General features: G+C 43.1%; 1 pseudogene; it reads right to left on the reverse strand.

Moving 5' to 3' along the window:
- Positions 1-745: 745 nt before the first annotated feature.
- LOC112264154 lies at positions 746-8,220 on the reverse strand (annotated as a pseudogene).
- Between the last annotated feature and the right edge of the window lie 11,635 nt (positions 8,221-19,855).

The following is a 19,855-nucleotide window of genomic DNA, read 5'->3' on the forward strand; positions in this document are numbered from 1 at the left end:
AGGTGACATTTACATAATATCTACACTCAATATTTCTATAATGTATAGAAAAAATTAATTCAATGTAACTTTTTTCTGTATAGTTCATGTTAAGACAAACATTCATGTGTCTTTTGACCCAATAACACATCTGCAGCGACAGGCAAATCCATACTGTAAAGGCCCCTCAGGTTAGAGAGCCCGGTTTTTGCTGTGTGAAGAAGAAAGGAATGAAGTTTGAGGGAGTGGTCTCGTGACTTGTCAGCCTAGGAGTACAGAAAACTGCCATAGCCCCAAAATATTACTGGAGCCAGCTACACAGGTTAACAAAATACACAGATGCTAAAAAAACAACTTATCCTGGACAAACACAAGAGGCTTGATCGGTGTAGTGACCATGTTGGTTTCTGACAAAAACATTTTGACCAAAAAACAACAACACGCAATACAAGGCAAAAAGTCTTAAAGATCTTTTGAGAATGTAGCAGAGAACCTACGGTGTTTCTAGCAGCTAGAATTTCAGTCTTTTAAAGAGCATGTGTCTCAGAGGATCAGAAATAAATACAGTATCTACAAAGCATTTAATTGTAACACTGAATCTGTCTCGAAAGACACTAAGCAGAATTAGCGCTCGCCCGGCCTGAGCATCTACTCTGCCAGTTTGCGCTCAATTATTGATGGGCCCAATAAATGATTTATTCACCTTTCCCCCCCCTGTTTCAGTGAGACCCACTATCATTTATATTTCCAAGGTAACAGAGGGAACTGCTGCACATGGCTTAGGGAGTATGGTGGCAATACTTGGAGGCTGGGGTGTGGTTGTGGGAGGCATGCTGCTGTCAGCTTCAGGCGTCTCTCCACGTCTGGTGCAGATGCTGCAGATACTCAAAGGCTCTCTCACTCACGTTCAGGGCGGTGTGAACTTGCTGCAGGTTGGCCTCCCCTATAAACGACAGGCCGCAGATCCCAAAGTAGGCGTGCAGCGGGTCTGGAACAGACACAAGGACCAGAAGAGAGAGGAAGGTAGGTCAGCCAAGTGACATGCCCCAACACCGACACTGAAAGGGCACTGTGGCTTCGGTCACATTCCACGTTCGATTGCATTGCTGACGTTGCTTTAAATCAACTAATGGTTGGACGCTATGTCGTCAACTGCGCAGTCAGGCGTCCGATTGTTATAGCATAAGATGTGGTTAGCTGTATGTTTGTAAATAACAGGAAGGCCCGCACACTGTTTATGCTCCAAATTCACCGCTTTGACAATGCTTCGATCCCAAACGGATCTTCGTCAGGTTTAACACCTTTGTGAGATCTAGCAGGTGCCTGCAATGTAGTCAGACTGAAATGTGACTAGGGGACTTTTAAAAATAATATAGAAGACAAGGTTCACAGCTCCTTTAACAACCTCACATTTGCCCCACATGAATTAGTGGCTCCACCTGATGGCTGTACAGACCCCCAAAAAATATCATTAAATAACTAAGATATGGTTTTAAGAGAGAGCAACTCTAAGGTGCTGCCAAAACAGGATTAAATTGCATGCATCAATAACTGTCACTATGGACCACTTGTTATGAATAAATGTCACGACTTCCGCCGAAGTCGGTCCCTCTCCTTGTTCCGGTGGCGTTCGGAAGTCGACGTCACTGGTCTTCTAGCCATCGACAATCCACCTTTCACTTTCCATTTGTTTTGTCTTGTCTTGTCTTCCCACACACCTGGTTTCAATTCCATCATTACATGTTGTGTATTTAACCCTCTGTTCCCCCCATGTCCTTGTCCGGAATTGTTTATTGTAGTGCTTGTGCACGTTATGCTGGTGTGTAACGGGTTTTGTTTACCCATTGATTTATTGTCCTGTTTACGGTGGTTTTGTTTATTAAACTGCACCGTTGTAAATAAGTTTTTGCTCTGCTGTGCCTGACATCTCTGAAAATTCTGTGGAATTTTCTTGAAGGAAAGCTGTACAAAACTTTAAGAACACCTTCCTAATATTGACTTTCGTGCCCCCTCCCACACACACACACACACAATTTGTTGTAGGCATGGACTGTGGTGGACCATTCTTGAAACACACAGAAAACTGTTGAGTATGAAAAACCCAGCAGCGTCACAGTTCTTGACACAAACAGGTGTGCCTGGCACCTACTACCATACCCTGTTCAGAGCCAGTTAAATATTTTGTCTTGCCCATTCACCCTCTGAACGGCACACACACACACTCTCAAGGCTTAAAAATCCTTCCTGTCTCCTTTCCTTCATCGACACTGATTGAAGTGGATTTCACAAGTGGCATCAATAAGGAAAGAACAGTCGTTCATAATGTTTTGTACATTCAGTGCATGTCTTCCATGATGACATACATTCTTTTAAGTGCAATATTTAACTGAAATATTACACAAAATCATTTTAAAACAACTATTACACTTCACTGCATGCACTCTAACAATACTTTTGTGTGATAGTTCTCTCATATTGTTCCTTCTTTATTCTCATTCCCCTCCATCTAAATGACCTGAGAACCAATTCAACCAAACAGTTCCTTTAACGTGAGGCCTGTTCCTTCCCCTGTGTCCTCATCAATTAGACATCCCTGCCCCTGGCTGTTGGCTTACTGGGCGTTTTCCATTGACAAAGGCCAACACTCCCTCCCACCCCATCTACACCTGTACAGAGCCAGAGTAACTTTACCTGGATGACTGTCTGGTCATTTAGTGAAGCCGCCCACCAAATGGTCCTGAGTGGACAGGATGTAGTTCCAGGTTCATCTCAAAATTAGTATACCGAAAGACGTCTAGGAGCTGAAAAGAGGAGAGGTTAGAATTAGGCCAGGAGGGAGGGGGGGAATCACTGTGACTCCTTAGAGCTAGAGCACACCAGCGCTCTACAGAGCTTTTACTAAATAAAAACAAGTTTTAAGTGAGAAGGAGGGGTTGGTCTGAAACCAAAAAATAAAGAAAATTCAAGAGCGCCGCAATGCCTACACCACCCATGCTCTACCAAGGTTTTCCAGCGCACAGCTTTGACCTACTACAGCTATGTTGGTCTATTGTACTTCAAACAATGTGTATGCAGGATGCTTAGGATTCAAACATTTTCAAACAGCCTATGAATGCAAATCCCGCCTTCATTCCGCTTTGATCAACCTTTTCTCGACACTGTGTGAATCCGGGCTGATAATAGGTCACTTGGTTTTATAAAAGGAGCTGCTATGCAGTTCCTTGAAAATTTGAAGTGGGCTCTCCAGACAGGGCTCGCCGGACAGCTCCGGCCCAAGTTGAGCACTGATCTTTAAGGCAAAGTTTATCGTCAGAACATTCATAGGCGCATCGTTAAATCTCTGAGCTGTTTCCCAAAACCATCGTCACTACAGTTACACTTGAAAACACTTGTCATTCACCGACTGCCTCAGACCCCTCGTAGAACGCTAACTGGGTCGTTAAATGCTTTTTTGCGCTTTATACACAGACGATCTCAGCTAAACATAGAATCAAGTTGCTGATCTGCATCTGTGACCGCCGATAAATTCAGAACAAAGTTGACTACAATACAAAGTTGCCAATGTTTTTGCCATCGTTATAAACAAGCAAAGGGTAAAAATATGCTTCAAATGAAAACCAGAGATGACTGCATTAAAATATAAATATACATAGCCTAAGCATTAGAATAAGCCGCCTCAATATTTGCAGCCATAGGTGATAATTTCTCTCTAGGAGCTGGTCTGTCGTCAGTATCTAATGTTAAGGTAAGATTTTAATGGAGAACGCTGACCCGAGACCAGCACTGCCGTTCTTTCGATCCCATCAGTATCGACACATGCTCTAACGAAGAACTTATTTAAAGCTCTCCCTACGTGGTGTTTTGGGAAACACCACTCTGAATTCTTCAGCCGTTTTAGAAACGATGCATTGTTAAAAACCATCATAAGCTTATGTTTCATGGCCCAGCACTCTGTCAACATTTCTCCATGACAGGCACATGCCCACAGGTATGGCATGCATCTCACAGATGAGAGCAACAACCCTTTCCTTAAGAGTATGATCTCTTCTCTAGCAACATAGCAGTAGTATCATGTTTTGTGGTCATTTAGCAGTCACTCTTCTACAGAGCAACTTACAGTAGTGAGGACATACATTTACATACTGGTCCCACATGGGAATCGAACCCACAACCCTGACTTAGCAAGTGCCATACCAAGTGCCGTGCCATACCATAACAACTGAGCTACACAGGAGCTACACACCACACTCAATGCCACTTGCCTGCTTCTCCGCGAACCCTAAGACTATTTTAAGAACCACCTAATAAATGAAAATAAGTGTCTGTTGTGAGGGGGCTGACAAAAGTATAAACAAACAAAAAATGTCCAGATGTGTCCTCTGAGGCAAACCCGCAATCTTCAGATGCACAGGTGGTAACTAACCATTACACTAACACATGGACCTAGAAAGACAATTTACAATGGACAGTCTGGAAGCGTTCGTTCATATAACGCTATCAATATCCACTTGTGTATCTAGGGATCAATTCTCAAGACTCCTGTATATTCTCCGGTTCCATAATCTCCATTGCACAGTGACCACTGTGCAGTTGGCTAAACATGAGTGGTCAGGCAGCAAAGGTTACCATCTCGATTACAAACCCCTTTAGTAAGAGCTCCTATACCGTAAGATCATGCCACCCAGTCCCATTAAATGCACAGTGTTATGAAATTCCCTGCCGAAGGCGCTGTAGGACTATTTTCCAGAGTGTATGTTTGTTTATGTCTGGCTGGCGCCGCCTAGTCTAGTTCTCCCCCTCACGTGAGAGTTATCGATCACTTCCAGCTTCAGCCAATCAGGCTGTCCCCACTCTGTTAACGCACTGATCACGCATTCTCTGACCTGTTTACAGGACGTGCTACCTTGTCCCTGACCTGCTTTTTCGCTGTCTTCATCTCCCTCCCTCTCATACCTGCTGTCTCGACCTCTGAATGTTTGACTATGAAAAGCCAATTTACAACTTCCTCTCTAGGAACCAAGGTTTCTTCCTAGGTTTCTGCCTTTCTATAGAGTATTTTCTAGCTACTGTGCTACTACATTTGCATTGCTTGCTCTTTGGGGTTTTAGGCTGGGCTTCCGTATAAGTGTAATGGGTTGAAGTACGGCCTGGGGAAGTACGGCCTGCTAAATGAAAGTCAATGCATACTACGAACATATTTGATTCATTTACTGGACCTTTCGCAAATAAATCAGCATTAATGAATCATAAAGTGAGTGTACACTGAAATATCCGTGGAGGTTCCAGCCCAGTTCCCGTGACCTAGAGTGTGGCGCCAACCCAGAAGGAGTAGCACGTGTCGACGGGCTTGTTGGGGCGGCCGTGGAAGCCGTTCTGCTGTCTCATGCACCAGCGGCGTAATCCTGTTCAGCTCACTCTCGCTGAACATCTCCTCTAATTTGCCCATCAGACACAGGGCGGCGACGGCACAGTATGTGGACCCACCTGACAGACAGACAGACAGACTGCCTAATGACAGGGGTTATCAGCCACCAGCACAGCACCACTATCAATCACCAGTTTTCCTTTTCAACTGTCACAACATTAGCATCAGAGCTTTTGGATCACTTCCCTACTGCAGAGGTGTACTTGTGGGGGAAGATGAGGAGGCGGCGTATAAATCTGCCACGGCAGCAGCTCTGTGTGGAGGTCGCTAACAATGAGGGAGAACCTTGCACTCGGCAGATAGTTAGGTGTATGTACCTACCTATTTGAGATAATATTAATAATCAAGGCCCCCCCAGGGTTAAATAAAGGTTATAATTTCCACATTTTTTTCTTAACTTGAATATAAATGCTTTGTGTAACGTCCCATGGTTTCATTACACAAATCTCTCTGTGCAGTAGCTTAGCTAACCCCGGGGGATTCCCTGGAATAATAGGGCTTAATTGGAAGGAATTAAGAGGATATTTGTTCTAGTAAGGTTTTGGGCTAATGGCTAATCCTGCTCTAGACCCATAATATCAATCAATCCCGGGTGCTGCCTGCCATACTCGCCATGCGATTCCAATCCAGCCTCCTGGCCAATGCCATTGTCATATGACTGAGGTGAGGAAGCAAAAACAACATTCAGATTATTAGGCAAACATAGGACCATGTGAGGGATAGATACCCATCACTGAAACCGTATAATAACTTGAAGATGGGGTGACATATGTGATCTATGAGGAAAGGCGAGATCGGGACACAAGCTGCTCAATCAATGCCCACGTGGAGCAATCCACGGCCACGTGTCCACAGTGCTGCTTGCTAACTATACTAAACCGCACTTCATACACACGCTTGATGAGGCAGACCAACATTGGCGACAATAACAATGAGGAAGTAACAATGTTGAAAGTAGTAATGTTTACTGTAGTGCCCCGCCCCAGGGGGTTAAAAGCCCACCAAATTTGGCAGCAAGAGGATTAGAGGCCTTCCCTCCCGTCTGGATCATATCCTCGATTTATAGGCATCTGAGAAAACCCCCAGAGCTTAGGACCAGCGCTGCATGGGCTTCTTGACTGTCTCCATGTCACACCAGCCAACTGCATGGCCTCAAAACACACACACAGCTCAATGTAATCCATTACAGCCATCCAGACAGGAATACCGCTGCCTGCCCTCCAGACTGTACTATATATATTTTTTTGTTAGATTACAGAGATGGGAAAGCAGGGGATATCACAGAGGAAACAATCACTATTATGAGGCCCAGCAGGACACAATGGTGCCTGGTCTCATCACCTCCATCTCACCATCCCCTTGTGACTTGGAGGGGAGGATAAAGTGAGAATGTAATAAAACTCAGGACTTGTGTAAACCGTTTCTCTCTTAAGGCTTTGACTGTAAAAGGTCAGGCGTTGGACTAGTAACCGGAAGGTTACAAGTTCAAACCCCCGAGCTGACAAGGTACAAATCTGTCGTTCTGCCAGTTAACCCACTGTTCCTAGGTCGTCATTGAAAACAAGAATATGTCCTTAACTGACTTGCCTAGTTAAATAAAGGTAAAATAAATACAAATCCAATGCACCTTCAAAAAAAGGCAACCACTGACACAGATGCGTGATATAGGTCTATCTCTATGACGTGTTGACTACAACAGAAATAAACACTGGTTTAAACCAATGTTGGTTTAAACCCCAGTTTTACACTAGCAAGTAGTGGTTGAGGGCTGAACCCTTGTAGAAAAGACTGAGGAGGCTCAGTGAAGCAGGCTGCTTGATGAAAGAGACAAAGTAAAACAACAAACTTACCATACTTCTCTTGATGTAGTTGATGGCCTTCTTGATATCCATGTCCGACCAGTCATCGAGCATGTAGCAGATGCATGCTGCGCAGTACACAAACCTCAAGTCATTTTCCCTTCCAGTCTTTTCTATAAGGGTTCAGCCCTCAACCACTACTTGCTAGAGTGTAAAACTGGGGTTTAAACCAACATTGGTTTAACCCAGTGTTAATTTCTGTTGTAGTCAACACGTCATAGAGATAGACCTATATCACGCATCTGTGTCAGTGGTTGCCTTTTTTTGAAGGTGCATTGGATTTGTATTTATTTTACCTTTATTTAACTAGGCAAGTCAGTTAAGGACATATTCTTGTTTTCAATGACGGCCTAGGAACAGTGGGTTAACTGCCTGTTCAGGGACAGAACGACAGATTTGTACCTTGTCAGCTTGCCATGGCATAGAAACTTAAAGCAGATATTAAATGCCTTTTTTGTACGTGTTAGGATGAGGTTTGCTGTGTCAAAGGGTTTTACTGGTTAAATCAGGACGCGGTGATCTCTGACAGTGGTCTCAACGCTGACATTGTTAAACAGGTTTCCCTTCACATAAAGCACAAAAAAACTATGAAGTACCAAACACTAACATTAGAAGAAAATAATACTTCATTGTCCATCAACCTAAAGACAACGGAAACATGTCTTTATGCTCACAACCCGACTCCCCCGAGGGATTGGAAGCAAATGGGTCAGCCGCAGTGCAGCGGCCCACTAACAAGTGTAGATGGTTTAGTGCTTTGCTCAAGGCACTACCAAAGAACGTAACAGTAACTCATTGTTAGTACAGCTGGTAAATGAACTGCAGTGGAGAGTGACTAGGTGTTCACCTCCCGTCCTCTAGCTGCAGGGCTTTCAGGCCCATTAGACAGGCCTCCTTATTGACACGACTCAGGTCGTCGCCCAGTATGACCAGGCAGGCCAGGCCAGTGTACGACATGGCCACTGTCACACAGGTGGGATTCTCCTGGGTCCTGAGGAGGCAATCCAATGCATTCTGAATAGGACTGCAATATGACGTCTGACTCCATGACTATTTTTTTTAAAAATCCCCAACTGATTCAGCTGGCTTATAGACACTTATAAGCAGGCAGTTAATAATTATGTTGAACAAGGATGTGTATCCAATGTGTCGAGGTATGAAATTAGGTCAATAGCTTTAAAGTGTTGTATGGAAGTCCGATGTGTGATGGCCCGCGAAACCCACAACGTCCTAAATTGGATTCTAGGCTGGTATGTGAAATGTACGTAATGGCCACAGCCATAAAGGGATATGTAGAAGGAAATTAAAAACTTTACATTCACATTTAATGCTTACATACACTATATATACAAAAGTATGTGGACACCACTTCAAATTAGTGGATTCGGCTATTGCTGACAGATGTATAAAACTCGAGCACGGCCATGCAATCTCCATAGACAAACATTGGCAGTAGAATGGCCTTACTGAAGAGCTCTGTGACTTTGAAAGTGGTTTGGGCTGGGCCCATTAGTTCCAGTGAAGGAAAATCTTTATGCTACAGCATACAATGAAATTCTAGACTATTCTGAGCTTCCAACTTTGTGGCAAAAGTTTGGGGAAGGCCTTTTCCTGTTTCAGCATGACATAAAAAATGGTTTGTCAAGAACAGTGTGGAAGAACTTGACTGGCCTGCACAGAGCACTGATCTCAACTCCATCAAAAACCTTTGGGATGAATTGGAACACCGACTGTGATTCAGGCCTAATAGCCCAACATCATTGCCCGACCTCACTAATGCTCGTGACTGAATGGAAGCAAGTCCCCGCAGCAATGTTCCAACATCTAGTGGAAAGTCTGTTAACGCAGCAAGGGGGGGGGCCAATTCCATATTAATGCCGATGATTTTGGAATGAGATGTTCGACGAGCAAGTGTCCACATACTTTTGGTCATGTAGTGTAGTTCTCTGTGTACAGTCCTCACTTCAGGGCTCATATTCATAAAGCATCTCAGTTGGCGTGCTGATCTAGGATCAGATCCCCCCTCTTATTGATTATGATTTAAAGTGACAAAACTGATCATAGATCAGTACTACTTTGAGACTATAATATAATAAGAGTGTAGCCCAGGGATAGGTCACCCTGTCCCTGGAGTGCCGCAGGTACTGCAGGATTTTGTTCCAAATAGGCACCACACCAGACCAACTGATCAGTTCAGTGATTGCCTAAATTCTAATCACCGGAGGCCTCATTTATAAATATTGAGTAGAAATTATTTTAAAATACTACTTCCAAACGGAATTTAGAATGGTCGTATGCATAGTAATAGTCTGATTTATCAAACAATCCTACCAACGTCATACGCACACCGGTAGGAATTAACTGTAACTCAGTAAAATGAACTGTAACTCTCTGTGGTCACTACAGATCACATGGCACTTATTGTAGGGGTGTTAACCCTGGTGTCCTGTCTAAATTCCCAAGCCGTCACTCATACCATAATCCACAGCTTATAATTGACTCATTCATCGCCCTCTCCCCAGGTTGTTGCTGTAAATGAAAATGTGTTCTCAGTCAACAGAGGTGTGACCAGTAAAAACAAGAACATAGCTACAAAAGAGAGGACAATTAAGTATACTTGAAATGAGTAGGAAACACTGGTCAAAAAGACATCTATCCTCAACAGTTCCCTCATGTATGTGTATAGGCCATCATTGCTGCTCTACTGAATGAGTTGTGCGTGCCAGCAAAATCAGCACTTGGTTATGTGAGGTTGTTCTCTCTTTTCCAAGTTTACAAATTAAACTCTGGGCAGTGAGAGAATAAGCTCATGGAAGCAATTGAACATGTTTAATTCACTCACAAACATCATCTGAAAGTTTCAGTATTGACTATTTTAAACCCAAGAACATGTTTTAGAGCCGTAATCTCAGTAGGAAATATGCAAACATGATTGCCATTGCTAGCTAGATAGCTATCTAAATCGGTTGCCTAGCAACAAACATTTTAGGATGATTTGTAAGAAGATGGATATTTAAGGACATAAAATCTTAAGATACTGTTGAGGAATTGCACTTATGAACTTTTTTTCATTTCTTAATAAGCAGCTTCTTAAGTTTTGCGTGAGAAGTGTTTTGTGAATCTGGGCCCCTAGTCTAGCCTATATAAACACAAGCCAAGACATTATCCATTGCTGTCAGGCAACTCAAAAGGTTGCAATGCTGCCATCTAGTGGTTAGCTTTGTCAGAATGGGAGTGTCCCTAACTACTTAAACAGAACTGAAAATCAGCAGCTGAAACCATTTATTTTTTACTAGGCAAGTCAGTTAAGAACAAATTCTTATTTACAATGATGGCCTACACTAGACGAAACTATTGTATAATAATAAAAACAGGAAGAGAGAGGTGGCGATAGACATGTAAAAGACAGAAAGGGAAAGGGGTAAGAACAGAGAAGACAGCATATGATTAATGAATCACTGTGCTACCCTAATATTCTCCCAGTTCATCACAATTACATAATAGTGTCTCCAGTGGTGTCTCCTAACCAGCCTTGGGCTCCCAGTCGGCCTGAAGGTTATCTTAAGAATGGGTGAGGTGGTGATTTTATTTATCTGTTATTTTACCAGGTAAGTTGACTGAGAATACGTTCTCATTTGCAGCAACAACCTGGGGAATAGTTACAGGGGAGAGGAGGGGGATTAATGAGCCAATTGTAAACAGGGGATTATTAGGTGACCGTGATGGTTTGAGGAACAGATTGGGAATTTAGCCAGGACACCGGGGTTAACACCCCTACTCTTACGATAAGTGCTGTAGTGTCTTAACACTTTGTACTTATTTATGTAATAAGAAAGACTCTGAATACAAGCAATTGAACTGGAGCTTCACATTTACTCAAACTAGTTAGTACCGGAATAACATAGAACAACACTGCGCATGACCAAGGGTGCTCCATCCTTAAAGGGGACATCAGTAATTAACAGAACATAACAAGTGCCATGGGATCTTTAATGACCTCAGAGAGGCAGGACACCCGTTTAACGTCCCATCCGAAAGATGGCACCCTGCGGCATTGGGATAATTTTTAGACCAGAGGAAAGTGTGCCCCCTACTGACCCTCCAACACCATTTCCAGCAGCATCTGGTCTCCCATCCAGGAACTGACCAGGACATCCGAAAGATGGCACCCTGCGGCATTGGGATTTTTTTAGACCAGAGGAAAGTGTGCCTCCTACTGACCCTCCAACACCATTTCCAGCAGAATCTGGTCTCCCATCCAGGAACTGACCAGGACAAACACTGTTTAGCTTCAGAAGCAAGCCAGCAGTGATGACAGGACTGGGGGTTGGCATCCTCTTTCACATCAAAACATAACTGCAGATGAGACGGACAGCTTGCATGTTTAAGCCTTGTGTTTTTTCAATTTATTCTTACTGTCAGACCTTGGATTATTAATTCTGGGACTACTACATCTCTATTTCAATGTAAAGCATCTCTTTAATAATAGTTCCTGTTGACCCGACCAAGTGACCTCAACTCTGATCATGCTGTGCCTTCTGTGTAGCCAGTTCAGATGCGGGAAGGGTTCACAGACACAGCTGATATCACTTAGAGGATTTAGGGAGAAGGGGGGAGAGAGGGATGAAGTGAAGGGGAAAGACTTATTGAGAAAATAAGGTAGTTAAATAGACAGTGTTCAACAGGAATCTGTGTGTGAGGCCTCACCTGGTGTCCACACTAAGTGGCTGCAGAGTACTTTATGCTGAAAAACATGCACATGTAACCGATGTGAAATGGCTAGCTAGTTAGCGGTGGTGCGCGCTAATAGCGTTTCAATCGGTGACGTCACTTGCTCTGAGACCTTGAAGTAGTGGTTCCCCTTGCTCTGCAAGGGCTGCGGCTTTTGTGAAGCGATGGGTAACGATGCTTTGAGGGTGACTGTTGATGTGTGCAGAGGGTCCCTGGTTTGAGCCCAGGTTGGGGCGAGGAGATGGATGGGAAGCTATACTGTTACACACAGACACACGAGGACAAACAATATTGTGTAGTTATAGAAATAAGGAAGTGTCTTACTATTCTCCATGGTTGGCTCTCTTACCTATTCTTTGAAGGTGGAAGGAGCCAGGTATACACCTGAGCCTGCTTACTGCACAACACAATCCATCAATCAGATTGATACATGAGTGTGTAGGTGTGGGTTATAGGGTGTCTAATTGTTCTAATTTTTTTCAATATGGGTGACTTAAAATAGCCTGTTTTTGTTTTGGCATTACATCCTTACCTAAACAGCATCCACACCTGAGAAGTAGAAATCAACGGGAGAGAAACTGGGAATGTAATAACTGCAGTTGACATCGCTAAGTAAATGGAAGAATACTCTTATTGTAATGTGGATGGCTCTTAAAAGAGCCTTTGGTTGTGCATAGTGTAGTCTATAGTGTTGCCAAGGAACAGCACCCTCTTCGAAGAAGTAGGAGGTGAAGATCTCCCGCACATGGATTGCCTCTTGCTGCGTTGTTGGACCCCATCCTTGAAACATCCTGCAGAGCAGTAGACATCTCCTCTGGCACACAGCGGCGAGCTGCAGATCCCCTCCTGGTCCTCGTGTCCATTCTCATGAAGTTATGCAGGACAGCACAGTTAGCCTTCACACACCTGAATTCCTCCAGGAGGCAGTCCCAGGTGGTCCTGGTCACCCAACCTTGCAGTGCCCTACATCTTAACTGTAGGCAATCATTTTGAAAAAAAAATCTCCAGTTACAAGGTATCTGTAGAATTATGGAAGAATACGTCATTATTAGACTTTTACATCACCAGGTAGTGTGGATTACTAAAGTATAATATCCCTTCTATCAATCCAATGTTATCATGATTTGTTATGTGCATGTGTAGCATGTGACAATAACAGGATCACATCAAGGTTAGCATCACAAATGAATACATAAATACCACTTGAAGCTTGATGAAGAGTTGATCATTTGTATCAGCAAAACGTGCACCCTTTGAGTCCCCAGGGCCAGGACTTTGAACCGCTGCCCTTCATTGGGACCTCTTCATCTCTAGACAGGCTTTCATAGCTCTCTTTATCTGAGGACAGAAAACCTCACAAGAAACAGACTTCATTACACTGCACTGAATATTATGTTACTATTATCTCCAGCCTCACTTCTAGGGACTGGAACTACACAAGTACCTTCCCTATCCAGAATAGCCTACTCTCTCGCGTTGAGTTGGGGCTGCTATCTTTTCACCCACCTCCATGGTTGTTAGCTAGCTTACCTACAAATGCATTTGGAGTTTGTGTTTTTACAGTGATGAATACATCAAGATAGCTAGCTGATATGAAGTTAGGTAGCTGGTGATATTTAATTCACTTAGCTAGCCATCTATACATTATGTCAAGTTGGCTAGCTCCTTTAGCAGCTTATGAGTTAGCCTGCACTGTAGCTAGCTAATAATAAATCTTTTTTTTACATTTTCGAAATGTATTTAACGTTGAATAGGTTCTCCCATCCATGTGGACAAGCATGCGCCAATAGGATCTCGCTAGCTCGTGCTTGGCGCTGCCCACTTTGACTCAGATTCACATTGGAAATTACAACTGTGGTCTATCTTGGTTCAATAGTAAAAAAAAAAAATTTGGTAATGGACTCCTGAAACCGGAACTAGCAAGATGTCAGCCCCACGAATCGGCGTATTCGACAGTGAGTAGATTACGTTGAAAACAACGGTCAGCCATCTTGGAGGCTGTCTCTAGTTCTTATTATAGCCAAATATTATGGATATACTGACAAGAAACACGTCTCTCTGCCCTAAAAATGGTAGTCTTTGTCCACAAAGCATCACAGCGGGCTGTCTAGCTCCCTCCTAAGCTTTCTTTGGATTGGTTGTACATCTCATTATTGTAATCCATTTTTGAATATTCGATCAGGGTTGTTGAAGTCCACCGCCGGTATTCAATAGAGAGATGTTATGCTACTAGCCTCATAACATGAATATCCTTAGCCATCTCGAGAAAACTCTTATATAAAAAATGTTTTTGTCTAAACGTTGCCAGGATGTCACGTGTGTCCTAAATATATATATATAATATATATAATATATATATACACAACTTAGGCATTATGAAACGTATATTAGATCTTATATACATCACGTAACAAATAAGCCATTTATCTTTTTTATTGGCCAAATTCGACACTCATTGACCTCCATACAAAAACTTCTTGCTTGGTGGGTGAAACAACGACACGTGCTGTAGGGAGACAGATTTTCCGCTGAGTTTTGGGGCTCTCTTCCCCTCTGTTATAGCTCAATCACAGATAGAACATTGGAGCTAGATATTTCACTGGATATATAAATGTGAAGCATCCGGTTGGAGTTTCCCACTCACTACCAAATATGGTGATAAGAAGGAAGCCCAGTGGCTGGCAGTGAGAGAAACTGGAGCGAGATGGGTTTTGGCCGACATTCTGCACATTTTCTCATCAATGGAACATTTGATCTCCATACAGATTTGTGCGTCCAAAACTAGAATCTTTAACAAACAGAGTGGATTGCGTTTTGTAGACTACCCTTTGCAAAATATTCCAACAAATTGTTTGTTTAGAAGGAGTACACGGGTGAATTGAGTTATTGCACACGCACACCCACAAAGTAGGCGTTCCCTAACTGAAATGTGCAAATAACTGCTAGAAAGCGCCAATGGGATATCACTAGCTCGTGCTTGGCTCTGCCCACCTTGATTGTTCTGCTCCACTATGATTAATTTGCTCCCATTGTGAACGACAGGCTCTGGTCTATCTTGGGTTAGTTAAACAAATCTTTGGCTCAGTGGTCGGAAGGGGAGGCAAGATCAGGTGGGACCATTATTGCCAATGAGGATACAGATACGCGTGTCAACCACAGGCAGAACGGTTTCCACTACTTACCACAGCCACAAACACATTAATTGGCAATATTGTAAAAATTCATGAAAACCAACATTTGGTTTTGGTCTTAATTTAAGGTTAGGTTAGCTGTGTGGTTAGGGTTAAAATCACATTTTATGAAAATAAATGGTAAAACTGGGCGGAGTTCAGGACTTTGTGGCTGCGGTAACTAGCGACGACCAGGCATAACATCGATATACGTCGTTTTTCCTCGAAGTTGGGGGGTTTTCACGTGTCGTACTTTATAATAAGTACTCTTAACCTAATCATTCGTCTATTCGAGCAAATAAGCCATTCAAGGGTGACACTGTCATTGGCCCCCATACAAATACTCAAAAAAGTGAAAATAAAATGATCCCTGTCGCTTCCTCTCTGGTTTATGCACCTTCATGGGGTCTCTGCTCGCCCCGTTGCCTCCTTGCTCTGTTTTCGTTTGTGATGTATGAGTTATTTTGTAATTCGCAGGAAAGTACCATGACTCATGGTAAGTGTTTGTAATGCATCAGTCCAGTAGTCTACTTGCAAGTCGGTTTCTGCTGTCCTGCTAAATCCTAATTAGTAATTAATAAAACATGAAATTAGTAGTAGTTTATTTTTATTATTACATGTAGGCAGTCCTTGGCAGCTAAACGCTGAATTGCAGTTCACAGCACATCTCAGGAACCACGCTCACATGTGAAGAGGTTGACAGCCTAAAAAGGCCCTGTTAAAAAAGGGAAACGGGGTGGTTATAGACGGCAGGCTGAGGACTGGAGGCAGTCCTTGTGGTATCAGCTGCAATGTAGAGACTAATCAAGGGTAATGCACACCACCGCATAAATCCAGGGGATTGAGCGTCCTTGGCAGGCAAGTGAACTGGGCCTAAGCAGATAGCAAAAAGTCCTCCCCATGCTAAGCTAACAGCTGTTTCCCCTTATCACTGTAGGCACAAGTGAGACCCATCTCTCAGATCAGTGAGAGGTAGACACAACTCATCACAGCACAGTGACTGGGGCTTTACTTATTATATGCTCTGCTCTCCTGTTCTGGATTCTCACTGGATCAAAGCATATGACTCACAGTACTGTAAAAGACAAACTAGGGCATCAGTGTGTGTAAGTGTAACCACCCAGACAACTTTTGGATCATAAACGTTTTTAGATCAGTCTTTCATTATATGATGGAGGATTAAATAACAGGCTTGTCCCTCTAAGGCTGTGGTGTAAAGTGCTTAAGTAAAAATATTTTAAAGTACTACTAAAGTATATATTTTTTTGTACAGTATCTGTACTATACTATATTTATTTTTGAAAACTTTTACTTCACTACATTCCCAAAGAAAAATGTACTTTTTACACAATACATTTTCCCTGACACCCAAAAGTACTTGTTACATTTTTAATGCTTAGCAGGACAGGAAAATGGTCCAATTTACACACTTATCAAGAGAACATCCTTGGTCATCCCTAATTACCTGATCTGGTGGATTCACTAAACACAGATGCTTCGTTTGTAAATTATGTCTGAGTGTTGGCGCGTGCCCCTGGCTATCAGTAAATTTAAAACACATGAATATCATGCCGTCTGGTTTGCTTAATATAAAGGAATTAGAAAATATTTATATTTTTACTTTTGACACTTAAGTACATTTGATCAATTATGTTTACTTTTGATACTGAAGTATATTTCAAACCAAATACTTTTACTCAAGTAGTATTTTACTGGGTGATTTTCAACTTTTACTTGAGTCATTTACTATTAAAGGATCTTTACTTTTACTCAAGTATGACAATTGGGTACCTTTTCCACTACGGCTCTAAGGCTTGTCCTTCAGGTAACCACAATAAATGGATTTCAAGTTCTCGGGAATGTGCAAAATGAAGGCAAATGAAACCGTTTAATAGTACATGTAAATCAGTCATTTTACACAGGAATCTGATAGCAAGGTGTAATGGTGTCAGTTTGTGTGATGATAAATCTGTTTAATAGTGTCGCACCACTAGGACAAATAAAATCATCCCTGACTAATACTGAAAAAGAACTGGCAAGGGCACTGCCTTACCACTTGCTTCCCAGAGGAAGACTGGGAGACTAAAATAGCTCTGAAATGGCATTGCTATAATCATGCCACCTCTCCCTATAAATATGCCCCGTTGTTTTCACTGTTGACTCAGTGGGGTAAGCCATGGCACAGTAGTGGTTAGGAAGATTGGTGCCTGCCTGCTCAAGTGTCCCCCGGGCCTCTATTTACCAGTGGAAAGCTTAGCTGAGGTCTCACTTAAAGGACCTGTTGAAATTGTTCCACATGTGCCCCTCATACCAGGTTTAGACCCAGAGTTCCCCATGTTGTTACCTATTTTAACCAAGCTTTTGGGGGTGGGGGGGTTCTTATGTAAGATGTCATGCTTTCTTCATCTGGTGGTTCTGTGTCTTATTTCAGCCTCGAGTCATCTTGGGTATGACGCTACAAGCTTGGCAAATCTGTATTTGGGGAGTTTCTCCCATTCTTCTCTGCAGAGCCTCTCAAACTCTGTCGGGTTGGATGAGGAACATTGCTGCACAGCTATTTTCAGGTCTCTCCAGAGATATTCGATCAAGTTCAAGTCCAGGCTCTGGCCAGGCTATTCAAGGACATTCAGAGACTGATCCTGAAGCCACTCCTGCGTTGTATTGGCTGTGTGCTTAGGATCATTGTCCTGTTAGAAGGTGAATCGCCACGCCAGCCTGAGGTCCTGAGCGCTCTGGAGCAGGTTATCAAATATCGCTCTGTACTTTGCTCCGTTCATCTTTACCTCAATCCTGACTAGTTTCCCAGTCTCTGCCACTGAAAAACATCCTCATAGCATGTTGCTGCCACCACCATGCTTCACCGTAGGGACGGTGCCAGGTTTCCTCCAGAAGTGACGATTGGAATTCAGGCCAAAGAGTTCAATCTTGGTTTCATTCGACCAGAGAATCTTGTTTCTCATGGGCTGAGTGTCATTTAAGTGCCTTTTGGCAAACTCCAAGCGGGCTGGTCATGTGCCTTTTACTGAGGAGTAGCTTCTGTCTGGCCACTCTACCATAAAAGCCTGATTGGTGGAGTGCTGCAGAGATGGTTGTCCTTCTGGAGGGTTCTCCCATCTCCACAGCGGAACTCTGTAGCTCTGTCAGTGACCATCGGGTTCTTGGTCACCTCCCTGACCAAGGCCCTTCTCCACCGATTGCTCAGTTTAGCCAGGCAGCCAGCTCAGGTAAGAGTCTTAGTGGTTCCAAACTTCTTCCATTTAAGAATGATGGAGGCCACTGTGTTCTTAGGGACTTTCAATGCTGCAGAAATGTTTGTGCACCTTTCCCCAGATCTGTGCCTCGACAAAATCCTGTCTCGGAGCTCTACGGACAACTCCTTCGACCTCATGGCTTGGTTTTTGCTCTGACTTGTACTGTCAACTATGGGACCTTATATAGACAGGTATGTGCCTTTCCAAATCATGTCCAATGAATTGAATATACCACAGGTGGACTCCAATCAAGTTGTAGAAACATCTCAAGGATGATCAATGGCGAATACTTATGTAAATAAGGTTTCTGTTTTATTTGTAATACATTTGCAAAAATGTCAAACCCGTTTTCGCTTTGTCATTATGGGGTATTGTGTGTAGATTGCTGGGAAAAAAATATTTAACACATTTTAGAATAAGGCTGTAACTTAACAAAATGTGGAAAAAGTCAAGGTGTCTGAATACTTTGCCATCTTTCACGCTGAAGACTAATTTCTCACACCAGCCACTACGAATGGAAAATCCCAACAATTTACCAGATAAGTAAAGAGCTCCCATAAGAGAGGTAAAGGGATTTTTATTTGCTTATGCATGGCATGTGGACCTGGCTGCTGTAAGACTTTGCACTGGTCTCAGTCAAGGTGTGCCATCGTCCTTTAGCCTATTTTATGGGCATTGTGCTGACTGAAACACCTGCAGGGAGACACTGGAGCGAGCCCTTATGTAGGACACCTTTTCAGTGGAGCATTATTCAGGGATATTTTAAGACACGGCAGAAGGTCAGAAAGGCCAGACATTAGGAATGATACTATAATGTGAGTAGACCAGTGAGGAAAACAGTTCTACAAAATGTGAGTTTCCATAGTCCATTAAGGTATACAATTTAATTTGTTTTTAAACAACCACATGGAAAAATGTGACCTATTGCACGGCTATAAAACTATTTATCCACTGAAACAATGCAATTGTTTCCTGCGGCCTTGTGAATGTTGACCTGCTTGAAGGTCTTACTCACATCGGCTATGGAGAGGGTGATCACACAGTCGTCCGGAACAGCTGATGCTCTCATGCATGTTCGAGGCAAGTAATACTGAAACATGCACGAGAGCATCAGCTGTTCCAGACTGTGTGATCACACTCTCCGTAGCCGATGTGAGTAAGGCCTTCAAACAGGCCAACATTCACAAGGCTGCAGGGCCAGACAAATTACCAGGACGTGTACTCTGAGCATGCGCTGACCAACTGGCCAGTGTCTTTACTGACATTTTCAACCTGTCCCTGACTGAGTCTGTAATACCAACCTGTTTCAAGCAGACCACCATAGTCCCTGTGCCCAAGAACACTAAGTTAACCTGCATAAATGACTACCAACCCATAGCTCTCACGTCTGTAGCCATGAAGAGTTTTGAAAAGCCGGTCATGGCTCACAACACCATTATC

The sequence above is a fragment of the Oncorhynchus tshawytscha genome, linkage group LG12 (genome assembly GCF_018296145.1).
Source record: "Oncorhynchus tshawytscha isolate Ot180627B linkage group LG12, Otsh_v2.0, whole genome shotgun sequence".
NCBI classification, from domain to species: domain Eukaryota; kingdom Metazoa; phylum Chordata; class Actinopteri; order Salmoniformes; family Salmonidae; genus Oncorhynchus; species Oncorhynchus tshawytscha.